Genomic DNA, 16,291 nt, shown 5'->3' with positions numbered 1-16,291 from the left:
ACAGGAAATAAACAGTAACCTTTCAGCCAGAGGGACATTTCTAATATCTCTTAATACCACAAGAGCTGGATATACCGAAGCCTGTCTTCTTCAATAGTAATGTGTCATAAAGATCAATAACATTTCTTAATAGCAGAGTTGTATGAACATATAAGTTTTTATGTACAATAAATGAGTATTTTGCTCATTTACATATACATACATATCACATGTGCTTAATAAATATTTATTAAAGAAAATGAAGAGCAGAAACTGACCCACCACTTGCATTTCTCTGAATAACACTATAAATCTTCATTGCTACAATTAAAGCAAACATTAAATTCCACACTTGATTAATGTGAAAACAAAAACGCCCTATTAATAAAAATGACAATTGGAGCCATTGATCACACGGGTGTATGAACCACAGAGGGTGATCCTCAGGACTGGAAGATAAATGAGTGTAATAAATGTCAAGAAGGCTGAAGCTCTTGTAAGGATTTCTTTGTTACAGACACGTATACACACTCACACAGAATGGCTTTTGTAGAGGACATCTTGCCATACGTTATAAAAATTTGAAGTAGAATTTTCTTGTGTGCCAAAGTACACAGGTAAACTACGTCATATTGAAATTATACATTCTAAAACTAGAATACTGTAAAAGGTTGCCATTATATCTGCAAGGTACCTTGAAAATCTAGGTTGCTTTGTGTCTTTAGTGCCTGTGGTGCTGTTGTCTTAGAGAGGTGAGGGGAACATGGGACACCGTGCGATTTTTGTGAGCAATAAAGATGAGAATATAAAAAGGAAATGCCAAGGGGATGCCTGGCACAGCTGGAGGGGCGGGTGGATGCAGGCTGCCTGAGATGGTAGCCTGGGGTCGAGCTCTTCTGTAGATGAGGGGGGTGTGCACACAACATGCTCACTGGACGGTTTGTTCATAGATACTTGTTTGCTGAGCTGGTACAGTTGGGAGTTTAATGGGATGAAGAAGAGCTTAATGTTTTTCCATTTTAATGTATTTTATTGTATTTAATGCAGGATATCAAACATTATCAATGGTTTTATAGACAAGCCCCACATTACTATTCTTTTTAAAATTTAAAGACTTCAGGAGAATTTTTCAGGGTAAGTATATGTAATCCAGGAAATTGTTTTTGATCTAATTATTGATATATGCTTTTTGCAATGCATGGAGAGAGAGCATAAAGAAGAATTTGTGACTATAAGGAATAAATACTTATATTAGTGTTGTAGATTTCAATTTTAAGATAAGGTTTTGAATTTTATCTTAATATTTTAAAACATTTTTTTAGAAAAGAGGCAACATAAAATGTGACTTTTAAAATGGCATTTAGTGCTTACTTTTGCCCCCAGAAGATTTATGAGGAGAAGATACTTATCTTCAAACTGTTTAATCAAATAGTTATGAATATCCATTATGGATCAGGAACTATTCAAGGAGATGAAGACATAGAAATGACCAAACTACACAAGGCCTCATAGACCTTATATTCTTGTAGGGAAATCACACAATAACAAGTATGTTGTAGTCTGTCAGGTGGTGTTTAGTGCTTGTGGAGAGAAACAGCAGAGATTACTCTTTTGGGTAGGTGGGTGGGGACTGTTGCTAAGGTGGTCATATAAGATTTCAAAGGCAAGGTTCCTTACAAGTAAAGGATCTTAAGGAGTTTAGGAAACCAGCTGTAAGCACACCTGGGAGAAGACATTCCAGACAAAGGGAAATGAACACAAAAGTTTTAACTCAAGAGAAAACTTGGTCTGTTTGAGGAACACATAACTGATTTAAAAAATTGCTTAAAATTGTTTAATTAAAAAAAGTGAATGAGCACATATTAAAAATATGTGCTAAATATAGTGCTAAATGATTTATACACACTTTCATGGTTTTCTCAGTCTTAAAGAGTTATATTTATTGAAGTTGTGTAATTTTTCATAGCCAATGAGTGGCTGAAACAGAATTAGCACTGTGTTTCTCAAAAGATGCCACATTCTAAACTAATTCACTAAAGCTTAGACTGAACTTAAAATTTTATTATATTTGGTATCATGTACAAACTGAAAAAGATGTCTATAGTTGTTCAAAATTTAGCCTTTGGTAATTTAGCCTTCTGTAAGTTTATGAATTTACATGGCTGTATATCTCCTAAATTACATTCTTTGGGACACTATCTCAAAAGATTTAAATAATTATTAAATAAAAAAGTGGTTCTATGATCAAGTAATTTTTAGAAAAACTAGTTTATATAAAGATAAATGTGCTATTTGAATACAGGGCTTCCAAGAGTATTTAAGGTGCTAAGGTTCATTGAACATCTCCTAAAGTGAATGTTTCCAAATTATTTGATTATGGAAGGGCTGTTTGTGAAACACCTGTTAATTAATATTCAGGGGTGTCCAACCTTTTGGCATCTCTGGGTCACACTGGAAGAAGAAGAGTTGTCTTGGGCCACATATTAAATTCATTGCAACATGTAGTCACAAAAGAATCTCATAATGTTTTAAGTAATTTATGATTTTTGTATTGGGCTGCATTCATAGCCATCCTGGGCCACATGCGGCCTGCAGGCTAGACACCCATGAATGAACTGGTTTACACAGAGCACAGTTTCTGAAATGATACTTTAGCTATTTCAGTTCCTATGAGCTACTACTTCCTAGGTCTGTATCATACAGAGATGGTCTATTATGCTTTGATGAGATCATTCTCTGGTTACTGATTACAGCAAAATACCTTCTCTCCTGTGCTGCCTCCATTTGGAAGAAATATAACTTGAAATTAGGTGGTAAACACTAACATTCAGGATTAGTAATATCTATAACCTTGATGTTGAACTCATTTTCACGGGGGGTCACTTCAGCCTCGAGGTTGCCTTCAAAGGGCCCAATGTAATTTCAGGACTGTATAAATGTACGTAACTACTCCTTAATGGTTAAGCAAGAGCTCACCACTGCCACTGGGTAGAAACAAGGTGCTGGGCAGCGTAAAACAAGGTGGAAGGCCTTGTGTTTGCCACCTGTGATCTAGAAGCTTTCCCTCCAGTATTCAGAATTCCTTTAGTGTTGGTTTGTGAGTTATACATACAAATATCCATTTCTTTCATTCTTTCTTACCCCGGTTGAGTACCTGTGAGTGAAGAGGAGATAATCATCTCTTCCTGTTCTTCTTCATTGTTTGCTGTTTTACCATGTCTTGCCTGTCTGTGTGCCTTTTAGGTCTTTTCTACCTGGTTCTGTAGACACTGACAAGCCTTAAGTACTCCTATTCTTGTGGTCTCACATATAATTACACAGTTAAATTTGAGAATAAACTGTTGTTATATCTTTGGCTTGTTATTGAGATTTCCATTCATTTGTGGTATCTCTTTGGGACTTTGGTATAATTTAACAATAGAAAAGAGGAATGTGTAAGAAAAATTAAAAAAATTTGGTGACATCTTTTCTTTTGGCCCCAACTTACTGGACGTCCCAATTAACTTGGGAAGTCTTATTTTCAAAAACATCTTTTACTCTACAGAGTTTTTCTACTCACAAGGTCAGCAGAACCGAAGGTAGTGCCCTCAGTCATTGTTCCATTTATTTCCATAACACACTTTTTAGAATTTAAGAGTTCCTGGGGACTAATACCATTTGTTGGAGCAAGTTGAGTAATCATTGCTGGGAAGACTACTTTCATTTACCCAAACTCTTCTTTAGGAAGTGGAATAGCTTCTACCACCCCTGGTTTTCCTCTTGTGCTTCTTGGCATGGCTGTTTCATAGTTCTGCACTGAGAGCCACCTGAGGGAAGACATACGGACACAGCATACTGGATCCTAGAGCCTAGAAATTTCCACAGATCCAACTGCTTTCCCCTACATACATCTTCTGGGAGTAAACCCCACAAAGTTTACTGGTAGGAAAATTCTGTTCATTCTCCTCAAGAAATACATGCAAAAGCTGGAAATCTCTTCTTTCCCTCACATTCTAAAAGTGATTCATGCTGAAGTGGTAGGGGCTGGATGCCCGAGAAACATGAGGTCACCACAGCCTGACACCTTTCTAGAAATGGCAGCTGTTGGCAGGATCCCCATATGGGTTCAAGGCAGCAGCTCCTTATTGGCAGCAGCTTCAGTCATCGTGAATGTGGCCCTTGAACTGTGGTGTCTGGTTGAGTTGGCAAACCTTCTCTAGGGACTGATAGCTGAGAGCTGACTTCTCACAGTGGTAGAGGGCTACAGTGCTAAAGCGCCCCCACAGCTTTTTCAAAAAAGTTTCACCTAGTCCTCTGAAGTTGTATTGGCAAAGCAAGGGTGTTGTGGGACACTGCTCTGCCATCCTACCACTGAGTTCCCTCTTCATTCATTAACTGTAGAATGTTTGAACTGGACAAAACATCCCGAAGCTCAACTCCTTATTTTGCAGATGTGAAATAGGGGCCTTGGGGTTAAACCAAGCCTGGGAGTTTTTACCTTTACTCTCCCTTCTTCCCCAAGTCCAAAAGCATTTCTACAACTTATATTTGTCTCAAAATGCTCTGAACATGAGCCCTGCCACGTGACTTAAGGTTTTTTGCTGTAAGTAAAGGAAACTGACTCTGACTGAGCTAAGCAAGGGAAAGACATAGACTGGGGATGTAGTGGATTGTTCAGAGAATTAAAAGATTTGAAAAATTGGAACTTGGGAAACTGCAAGGACCCCAAACCCAGACACTTGAGGTTCAAGACTTTGGGTGTTGCTTTCTGCCACCAGGGGTTCTGTTTTTTAGAGTTAAAATCCCAAAGAAACATCCAATCAGCTGCTCTCAGCTCATGGGTCCACCTCCACGTTAGTGTTTGTATGTGAGAGAAGGAGCACATCTTATTTTATTTTGTGAGGGTGATTTTGTATGACTGGCCACCCCAGCTGAACCACGCGGCATGGGCAGGAAGCAGCTTGCTCAGAAGAGGGGAGGGGAGGTGCTGCCTGTCGATGCCCAAAGGAGAGGGTGGAGTGCTGGGTGCTCCAGTCCAGACTTCTGTGCTACTGACGTATTCAAATGGCGCGAGAGGGGTAACCCAGACAAAAAGTGGTTGCTAAACCCAGTGCCCTCTTCTGTTCCTTCCATTCCTTCCATTTCCTCCTCTTTGCCTTTCCTCTTTCTCAGGTTCAGTCAAAACAGAGAAAGGCGTCACCTCCCCTTCCTCCATTACCAATATAAGCACATCAGGGTAGAGGCTGGAGTGAAAAGCAGGGCAGGAGTGTGTGCTGGGCAAGTACAGATTATGTCTTTCAAAAGCCAGAGCACAGTGATGGGATGGCCTTGGTAGATTTCCGCATCGTGAGTGCCTCTCTGTGTCCCGGCCCTTCCGCGCAGCACACGAAGGGTCAGGTGCAAGTTCTGGCCTGTCACTCTGCTGTCACTCTGACTGGAAGAGCCATTTTCATTTGAAAACACAGGCATTGCCTTTCAGCACCTGGCCTATTTCACTCAGCATAATGCTTTCCAGTTCCATCCATGTTGTTGCAAATGGTAGTAGCTCCTTCTTTCTCTCTGCAGCATAGAATTCCATTGTGTATATGTACCACAATTTTTGGATCCATTCATTTACTGATGGGCACCTAGGTTGCTTCCAACTCTTGGCTATTGTAAATTGTGCTGCTATGAACATTGTGGTGCACAGGTTCTTTGATATTGATGTTTTAGGATTCTTAGGATATAATCCCAGCAGTGGAATTGCTGGGTCAAAAGGCAGGTCGATTTTTATTTTTCTGAGAAAAATCCATACTGTTTTCCATAATGGTTGTACCATATGATCTCACCTTTAACAGGAAGCTAAACAACAAAACAAACAAGCAAGCAGAAAAAAAAAAAAACCCCAAAAAACAAAGACACTGAAATAGAGAACAAGGGGATAGTGACCAGAGGGGAGAAGGAAGGGAAGTTAGGGGGAAAGGGGGGGAGGGATTTGGAGGAACAAGTGGGAAGGACACAGGGACGAGAACTGAGGGGGGGTGGAGGTGGGAGGGAGGTGGGGAGCGGGGGGGCGGGGGGAGGCTGGGATGGGAGAAATAGACAAAAAACTGTACTTGAAAAATAACTAAATAAAATTTTTAAAAAAAGTAAAAACATATAAAAAAAAAAGAAAAAAACACAGGCATTGCTTAGGTGATGGGGTTCTGTTTCGGCCTTTGTTAGTGAATTGTTTAGTAATTGCTATTATTGTTTTACCAGAAGTTAAACTCTTAGGAAAATACTCCATTAGCCCTGAGATAATGTGTTTTAATGTTTAGTTCTTTGTCTTAGTAAGATTAAAAAAATCTAATGGTAGAATCCCTTAAAAAATTAAAGGCAATTTAAAATTTAAGGGGAACAAAGTACTTGTTTAAAGAAAGGGAATTAGAGTATTCTGCCTAGAATATATACTAAACTGCTCTGAGTCTCTTTCCCTTAAAATATACTGCATAGAGGGACCATTAATATTGACCAGCTGTCTTAGACCTATATGAGAGCAGGCTGTAATTCTTATCTTTTTTCTCCCCTGTTTTCTAGGATTATATGGGCCATTAGAGAAGAAGTTTGCCTTCTGCCAAAAGGAATCTAAGGGACATGGTGGATCATTATCATGTAAGTGCAGTGTTCTACATTAAAGTCTTTTATTCCTTTAAATATTTTATAAGGTTGAGTAAAATAACATGCATTCATTTAGGAATTCAAACATTATGAAGTATTCAAAAGAAATACTGCTGGTCATATCTGAGAGTTGAACATTTATTCACTTGATTCATTTAATTGTCTATGGAGGCATTTTAACACAGTAGACTTACAAAGCAATGACATAAAAACAAAATGTGCATATACTGATTTCTTCTTTTTTATTGAGATAAAATTCACACAACATAAAATTCACTATTTTAACCATTTTAAAGTATAGCCTACCATGGATTTTAATATATAAGTGATATTGTGCAACTATCACCATTAATTCTAGAAAGTTTTTACTAAAAAAAACCCTCTATTCCTAATTTTCCCCTCCCCTGTCCCCTAGCAATCATGGGTTTACTTTCTGTCCCTGTGGATTTCCCTAATCTGAACATTTTATTTAAATGGAACCATACAATGTGTTGCCTTTTTGTCTATTCTTTAATTTAGTATAATACAGTAGTTTGAAAGTTTATTCATATTGTAGCATGTGTCAGTACTTTATTAATTTTTATGGCTGAATAATATTCCATTGTATGTATTACATTTTGCTTGTTTACAAGTCGATGGACATTTAAGTTGTTTGCACTTTTTGCAGTCACATATACTGTTGCTACAAGATTTTGTGTGAACAACTTTTTAGTTCTCTTTGGCATGTACCTGGCTGTAGAATTGCTGGATCATATGGTAACTCTGTCTTTAACTTTTTGAAGAACTTTCAGATTCCACAGTGGCCACACCATTTTACATTCCCACACACAATGTGTGAGGGTTCCAATTTCTCTATAATCTCCCCAGCTTTTGTTATTTCACATTAAAAAATTATAGTCATCCTGGCTAATATCTCATTGTGGTTTTGATTTGCATTTTCTTCATAACTAGTGATGAAGAGTATATACTAAGTTTTAATCCACACTTTTATGCTGGAGAAGGTCAGCAACAAATGCCATTGAACAGAAAACTCAAGCAGTATATACAAATTAACATTGTGATACAACCTTCTTGTCCATGTGCTAAAATACATTCATGTGCGTATTTCATAATGACCTCTGGTTACCTAGGAAAATAGTCTCATGGGGAATAGAAGTGGGTTGTAGAATCTAGGATTCTAAGGTGACTGTGACATAGACCTAAATCTTTTCTGAGGAGAAATGGGTCTTTCAGGACTTGTTAGAAGCCATTTGAATACTACATGTAAGAAATGTCCTCTATAATTAGTGAACTGGATGATCGCCTTCAATAACCCTGACCTCCTGATCATGAGCCATTTTTCTGTTCTGCAGTGCCCCATTTCTCCTTCTCTTGAGATCCTCAGGCATCCAGGGTACCTGGTTTCTCTAGTTTTCTCCTTTCTAAGTTTAGTCTTCCAAGAGAATTTGATGGTTTTAACCTACATGTTAATGTGGAGGTAATCTAATGTGTTCCAAGAACAAAACAAGAGAAAGTCAGTGAAATAGTGTAGTTTGCTGCTTACGTGAACTCCGTCTCCTTTGCTTGTATTGTTTGTGTTCTCTATGTGGTCTCTCTCTCTTTCTTTTATTCCTGACTGGCTGTACACTGGCACCTGACTTTTCTTTCTGTTCTGAGTGTAACTGTCACTTTCAAATATGGACCCTGAAGCTGTGGTCCAACAATCTTTTGTGGAGGTGTTTAAAGTAATAGCAAATACATGCTAAGTGGTTTCCTTCATAAGACTACCTTAGGGTTTTAGAAGATGGACTCTGTGGGGCTGTTTTGGCTGGTTTATTTCTCCCTTTCTGTTACTTGTTTATTTTGGGACATGTGACACCTGGTATTTGATTCCAAATCTTCCACTGACCTCAGTTTTTTTTTTTTTTTTTAAAGATTTTATTTATTTATCTTTAGAGGGGAAAGAAAGGAGAGAGGGAGAGAACTGGCCTGCAACCCAGGCATGTGCCCTGACTGGGAATCGAACCGTGGTTGCTTGGTTCCCAGGCCTGCGCTCAATCCACTGAGCTACACCAGCCAGGGCATGACCTCAGTTTTTAAAAACGTCTAATAGTGTGAACTTTTTACAGTTCACACTTTTGTGAAGCAGACACTTTAGATTATAAACCAGGAGAGTTTAAACCAGGGAAGCTGAGACAAAGCTAAGATGGTTTGATGTTCCAGGGAAACACTCGCTGTGCCATCACCTGACCGACCTTAGATCTCTTTTGAGTTCCGTGAAATTTGCAGTGTTAATTACTCTTAAAATCTCTTTTTTACTCATTGATTTTTAGAGAGAGAGAGAAAACATGAATCTGTCGTTCCACCTATTTGTGTATTTATTGGTTGATTCTCGTATGTGTCTCCACCAGGGATTGAACCTGCAACCTTGGCGTATGGGGACACGCTCTAACCAACTGAGCTACCCAACCAGGTCACTGCCTGTACTTTCAAGAAGCAATTATATAGAGATCCCGAGTGGCACTCTTGAATGAACAGCCCACTTTCCAGATCTAACAGAGGAGTGCTTCTTGTCTTTTAACTACATTGCCCCTTCAAGACGCATCTGAGTTGTGATAAATGCTATTTTGGGGCTTTAGAGTAATGTGTTTTTGTGTCTTTGTACTTACGTAAACTCCCATATTAAATAGAATACCAACACTGTTTTCCCAAATCGGCTATAAGCCAGTCATTTATGTACTATTGCTGATTTGGCTATGTTGTTCCACTGCCTCTTTGCTATTGGTATTTGATAATCTCAATATAGTTAGTTTTGGGAAGGTTCTTTTGTTCTGAGAAGGAACAAAAGAATGCTAATAACTGATTTAAGGAAATTATTTAAGAATTATTTATAGCAACAATTTTTTGTTTTATCTTACACTGTTGTTAGGCCAGTACTGCCTGGTATTGTGTTTCTATTCTCTACACTCTTATCCAGGAAACTTCCAGCCTTTACTTTGATTATTATGAAAGAAATAATAATGATTATTTGACTCATTAATTCTTCATTTAATGAATTCAGATAAAAATTGAGTAGCCTAAGTAAATCATGTTTGGACAATTTAGAATGTTTATCTCCAAGGAAAAGAAAATAAAATCCTTTGACAATAATTTACAGGTTGTGTGAAGAAGTTGCTAGGATAAACAGATTGGCATATGAAATTTTTATTTTCTCAAAGGTTGTACCTCTTGTAGATTTCTGCATGTTTCTTTTTTAAAAATTTTTATTTAGTTATTTTTCAAGTACAGTTTTTTATTTCTCCCATCCCAGCCCAACCTGCCCCATGCTCCCCACCTCCCTCCCATTTCCACCCCCTTTAGTTCTTGTCCTTGTGTCCTTCATATTTGTTCCTCCAAATCCCTCCCCCTTTTTACCCTTAAATTCCCTCCCCTCTCCTCTCTGGTCACTGTCCCCTTGTTCTCTCTTTCAGTGTCTTTGTTTTTATTCTGCTTGCTTGTTTGTTTTGTTGTTTAGCTTCCTGTTACAGGTGAGATCATCTGGTATTTGTCTTTCAACACCTGGCCTATTACACTCAGCATAATGCTTTCCAGTTCCATCCATGTTGTTGCAAAGGGTAGTAGCTCCTTTCTCTCTGCTGCATAGAATTCCATTGTGTATATGTACCACGTATTTTTGATCCATTCATTTACTGATGGGCACCTAGGTTGCTTCCAACTCTTGGCTATTGTAAATTGTGCTGCTGTGAACATTGTGGTGCATAGGTTCTTTGAAATTGATGTTTTAGGATTAGGATATAATCCTAGCAGTGGAATTGCTGGGTCAAAAGGCAGGTCGATTTTTATTTTTCTGAGAAAATTCCATACTGTTTTTCATAATGGTTGTACCAGTATGCGATCCCACCAACAGTGCACTAGGGTCCCCTTTTCTCCACAACCTCTCCAACATTTGTTGTTTGTTGCTTTGTTGCTTCGTTTATGATGGCCATTCTGACTGGTGTAAAGTGGTATCTCATTGTGGTTTTAATTTGCATCTCTCTGATAGCTAGCGATATTGAGCATCTTTTCATGTGTCTCTGGATCCTCTGTATGTCCTCCTTGGAGAAGTGTCTGTTCAAGTCCTTTGCCCACTTTTTAATTGGGTTATTTGTCTTCTTAGTGTGGAGTCAGGTAAGTTCTTTGTATATTTTGGAGATTAAACCTTTGTCTGTGGTATCATTGGCAAATATATTTTCCCATAGAGTTGGTTGTCTCGCTAATTTAATACTGTTTTCTTTAGCCACGCAGGAGCTTTTTATTTTGATGAGATCCCATTTGTCTATTCTTTCCTTTATATTCCTTGCTCTAGGGGACATATCAGTAAATATGTTGCTGCGTGAAATATCTGAGATTTTCCTGCCTATGTTCTCCTCTAGGACTTTAATGGTTTCACAGCTTATATTTAAGTCTTTTATCCACCTTGAATTAATTTTGGTGTATGGTGTAAGTTGGTGCCTAAGTTTCATTTTTTTGCATGTAGCTGTTCGGTTCTCCTAACACCATTTGTTAAAGAGGCTATCTTTACTCCATTTTATGTTACTGCCCACTTTGTTGAATATTAATTGACTGTAGAGAGTTGGGTTGATTTCTGGGCTCTCTGTTCTGTTCCATTGGTCTATGTGCCTGTTTTTATGCCAGTACCAGGCTGTTTTGATTACAGTGGCCTTGTAATACAGTTTGTTATCAGGTATCGTGATCCCTCCTACTTTGTTCTTCTTTCTCAAAAGAGCAGCTGCTATTCGGCGTCATTTATGGTTCCATATACACTTTTGAAGTGTTTGTTCTATGTCTGTGAAATATGCCAATGGTACTTTAATAGGTATTGCATTGAATCTGTAAATTGCTTTGGGTAGTATGGACATTTTGATGATGTTAATTCTTCCAGTTCATTAACAAGGTATATGTTTCCATTTGTTTGTGTCTTCCTTCTTTCTTCAGTGCTGTGTAGTTTTCTGCATACAGGTCTTTTACCTCCTTGGTTAGGTTTATTCCCAGACATTTTATTTTTGTTTTAGCTATATTGAATGGGATATTTTCCTTGATTTCTGCTTCTGCTGTTTCATTGTTAGTATACAAAAATGCCTTTCATTTCTGGATATTGACTTTGTAACCCACTGTTTTGCCAAATTCATTAATTAGTTTGAGCAGTTTTTTGGTAGAGTCTATAGGATTTTCCATACACACTATCATGTCATCTGTAAACAGTGACAATTTTGTTTCCTCCTTTCCAATTTGGATTCCTTTTATTTCTTTTTCTTGCCTGATCACTGTGGCTAAAACTTCCAATACTATATTGAATAGAAGTGGTGAAAGTGGACAACCTTGTCTTGTTCCTGATCTTAGTGGAAAAGATTTTAGTTTTTGGCCATTGAGTATGATGTTGGCTGTAGGTCTTTCATATATGGCCTTTATTATATTGAGGAATGCTCCCTCTATTGCCATTTTGCTGAGTGTTTTTATCATAAATGGGTGTTGTACCTTATCAAAAGCTTTTTCTGCGTCTATTGATATGATCATGTGGTTTTTGTATTTGCTTTTGTTTATGTGATGTATTACATTTACTGATTTGCGAATATTGAACCATCATTGCATCTCTGGGATGAATCCCACTTGATCATGGTGTATGATTTTATTGATATATTGTTCGATGTGATTTGCCAATATTTTGTTGAGAATTTTAGTGTCTATGTTCATCAGTGATATCGGCCTGAAGTTTTCTTTCTTTGTTGTGTCTCTATCTGGTTTTGGAATTAGGATGATGCTGACTTCATAAAAAGAGTTTGGGAATTTTCCATCCTTTTGGATTTTTTGGAATAGTCTGTGAAGAATAGGGGTTAGCTCTTCCTTAAATGCTTTGTAGAATTCTCCTGTGAACCCATCTGGTCCAGGGCTTTTGTGTGTTGGGAGTTTTTTAATTACTGCTTCAATTTCTTTTGCTGTTATTGGTGTGTTCAGGTTTTCTGCTTCTTTTTCATTGAGTTTTGGGAGATTATATTTTTCTAGAAATGTGTCCCATTTCCCCAGGTTCTCAATGCATGTTTCTTTTTTAAATTTTTAAAAAATTTTAATTGTTCAAGTATAGTTTTCTGTCTTTTACTCCCATCCCATCCCAGCCCACTCACCCAGCCCTCCCCCTCCCTCCCATTTCCACCTCCCCTAGTTTTTGTCCACGTGTCCTTTATACTTGTTTCTATAAACCCTTCCCCCTTTCCCCTGAAATTCCCTCCCTTTTCCCCTCTGGTCACTGTCCCCTCGTTCTCTATTTCAGTGTCTTTGGTTATATTTTGCTTGTTTGTTTGTTTTGTTGTTTAGGTTCCTGTTAAAGGGGAGGTCATATGGTATTTGTCTTTCAACACCTGGCTTATTTCACTTAGCATAATACTTTCCAGTTCCATCCATGCTGTTACAAAGGGTAGGGGCTCCTTCTATTTTTTGCTGCATAGAATTCCACTGTGTAAATGTACCATAATATTTTGATCCGTTTATTTACTGATGGGCACCTAGGTTGCTTCCAGCACTTGGCTTTTGTAAACTGTGCTGCTATGAACATTGGGGTGCACAGGTTTTTTTGGATTGGTGATTCAGGGTTCTTAGGATATAATCCTAGAAGTGGAATTGCTGGGTCAAGAGGAAGATTCATTTTTAGTGTTCTGAGAAAAATTCCATACTGTTTTCCATAGTGGTTGTACCAGTCTGCAATCCCACCAACAGTGCACCAGGGTTCCCATTTCTCCACAACCTCTCCAACACTTGTTGTTTGTTGCTTTGTTTATGATGGCCATTCTGGCTGGTGATGAAATGGTTTCTCATTGTGGTTTTAATTTGCATCTCTTTGATAGCTAGCGATATTGAGCATATTTTCATGTGTCTCTGGATCCTCTGTATGTCCTCCTTGGAGAAGTGTCTGTTCAACTCTTTGCCCATTTTTTAATTGGGTTGCTTGTCTTCTTAGAGTGGAGTAGTGTAAGTTCTTTATATATTTGGAGATTAAACTCTTGTCTTAAAAATTTCAGCCAAGATGGAGGCATAGGTAGACATACTGTGCCTCCTCGCACAACCAAAATAAGGACGACAATTTAGAAACAAAAAACAACCAGTACCAACAGAAAATTGAACTGTATGGAAGTCTGACAGCCAAGGAGTTAGAGAAGAAACATTCATACAGACCAGTGGGAGGGGCAGAGTTGGGTGGCTGGGTGGAGAGGGGTTGCAGCAAAATGGTGGCTGATGGACCCCAGGCATGGAGTGGTAGCAGGCAGACCCAGCAAGGCGGCGGAATGTGCAGGGACACATCTCACAAGGTGGCTAGTAGACCAGGTGGGCCCACATTCATGAGCAGATAAACCAGGAAAAACTGGGGAGCAAGACAGACCATGAAACCCAGGGTTCCAGCACAGGGAAATAAAATTTCAAAACACTGATTAAAAACACCTGTGGGGGTTGGGGTGCTGGGAGAAACTCCCAGCCTTGCAGGAGAGTTCACTGGAGAGACCCACATGGCCTTAGAACATTCACAAGCCCACCCACATGGGAGTCAGCACTAGAAAGGCCCAATTTGCTTTCGGGAAGCAGGAGAAGTGCCTGAAATCTGGCAGAGAGCCAAGCAAGCATCATTGTTCCCTCTTGGACCCCTCCCTTACATATCATGTCACAACCAGCAACTGGGTTGCCCTGCCCTGGTAAACACCTAAGGTGCTTCCCCTCAATACATACCAGGCATGATATGACCAAAAAATGGCGCAAATGAAAGAATCGATCAAAACTCCAGAACAAATACAGCCAAGCAAGGAAGAGATAGCCAACCTATCAGATGCACAGTTCAAAGCGCTGGTGATCAGGATGCTCACAGAATTGGTTGAATTTGCTTGCAAATTAGATGACAAAATGAAGGCTACCCTAAGTGAAATGAAGGAAAATGCACAGGGAACCAATAGTGAAGGGAAGAAAACTGGGACTCAAATCAATGGAGTGGACCAGAAGGAAGAACGAAATAACCAAACAGAAAAGAATGAAGAAACAAGAATTCAAAAAAATGAGAAGAGGCTTAGGAACCTCCAGGACATCTTTAAACATCCCAACATCCGAATTATAGGGGTACCAGAAGGGGAAGAGGAAGAGCAACAAGTGGAAAACTTATTTGAACAAATAATAAAGGAGAATTTGCCCAATCTGGCAAAGGAAATAGACTTCCAGGAAGTCCAGGAAACTTAGAGAGTCCCAAAGAATTTGGATCCAAGAAGGAACACACCTAGGTACATCATAATTACATTGCCCAAGATGAAAGATAAGGAGAGAATCTTAAAAGCAGCAAGAGAAAAGGAGATGGTTACCTACCAATGAATTCCCATCAGACTGTCAGCTGGTTTCTCAAAAGAGACCTTACAGGCAAGAAGAGGCTGGAAAGAAGTATTTGAAGTCATGAGAAGCAAGGACCTACATCCAAGATTGCTTTATCCAGCAAAGCTTTCATTTAAAATGGGAGGGCGAATAAAGTGCTCCCCAGATAAGGTCAAGTTAAAGGAGTTCATCATCACCAAGCCATTATTATATGAAATGTTAAAGGGACTTATCTAAGAAAAAGAAGATAAAAATTATGTACAGTAAAATGACAGCAAACCCACAATTAACAACCACACCTAAAACAAAAACAAAAACTAAGCAAACAACTGGAAGAGGAACAGAACCACAGAAATGATCACATGGAGGGTTAGCCACAGGGCAATTGGAGGAAGAGAGAGGGGGAAAAGGTACAGAGAATAAGTAGCATAGATGGTAGGTAGAAAATAGACAGGAGGAGGGTAAGAATAGTATGGAAAATGTAGAAGCTAAAGAACTTACAAGTATGACACATGGACATGAACTAAAGGAGGGGAATGTTAGAGGGAGGGAGGGCAGGGTGGAGGGGAGTGAAGGGGGAAAATGGGACAACTGTAATAATATCAATAATATTAAAAATTAAAAAAATAAACCCTTGTCTGAGGTATCATTAGCAAATATGTTTTTCTATATGGTTTGTTCTTTTTATTTTAATACTGTTTTCTTTCGCCATGCAGAAGCTTTTTATTTTGATGAGATCCCACTTGTTTATTCTTTTTTTAATGTCCCTTGCTCTAGGGGACATATCAGTAAAAATGTTACTGTGTGAAATATCTGAGATTTTCCTGCTTATGTTCTCTTCTAGGACTTGAATGATGTCATGGCTTATATTTAAGTTTTTTATCCACCTTGAATTTATTTTTGTATATGATGTAAGTTGGTGCTTGCGTTTCATGTAGCTGTCCAGTTCTTCCAACACCATTTGTTGAAGAGGCTATTTTTATTCCATTTTATAGTGCTGCTACCTCTGTCCAATATTAATTGACCATAGAGACTTAGGTTTATTTCTGGGCTCTCTGTTCTGTTCCACTGGTCCAAGTATCTGTTTTTATGCAAGTACCAGGCTGTTTTGATTACGGTGGCCTTTTAATACAGTTTGATATCAGGTATTGTGATCCCTCCTACTTTGCTCTTCTTTCTCAAAATTGCAGCTGCTATTTGGGGTCATTTATGGTTCCATATAAATTTTTGAAGTATTTGTTTTATGTCTGTGAAGTATGTCATTGGTACTTTAATAGGTATTGCATTGAGCGTGTAAATTGCTTTGGGTAGTATAGACATTTTGATGATGTTAATTCTTCTA

The sequence above is a fragment of the Artibeus jamaicensis genome, unplaced genomic scaffold, assembly GCF_021234435.1.
Source record: "Artibeus jamaicensis isolate MK-2021 breed Jamaican fruit bat unplaced genomic scaffold, CSHL_Jam_final contig_387, whole genome shotgun sequence".
NCBI lineage: Eukaryota > Metazoa > Chordata > Mammalia > Chiroptera > Phyllostomidae > Artibeus > Artibeus jamaicensis.
This window is presented reverse-complemented; position numbering follows the sequence as displayed.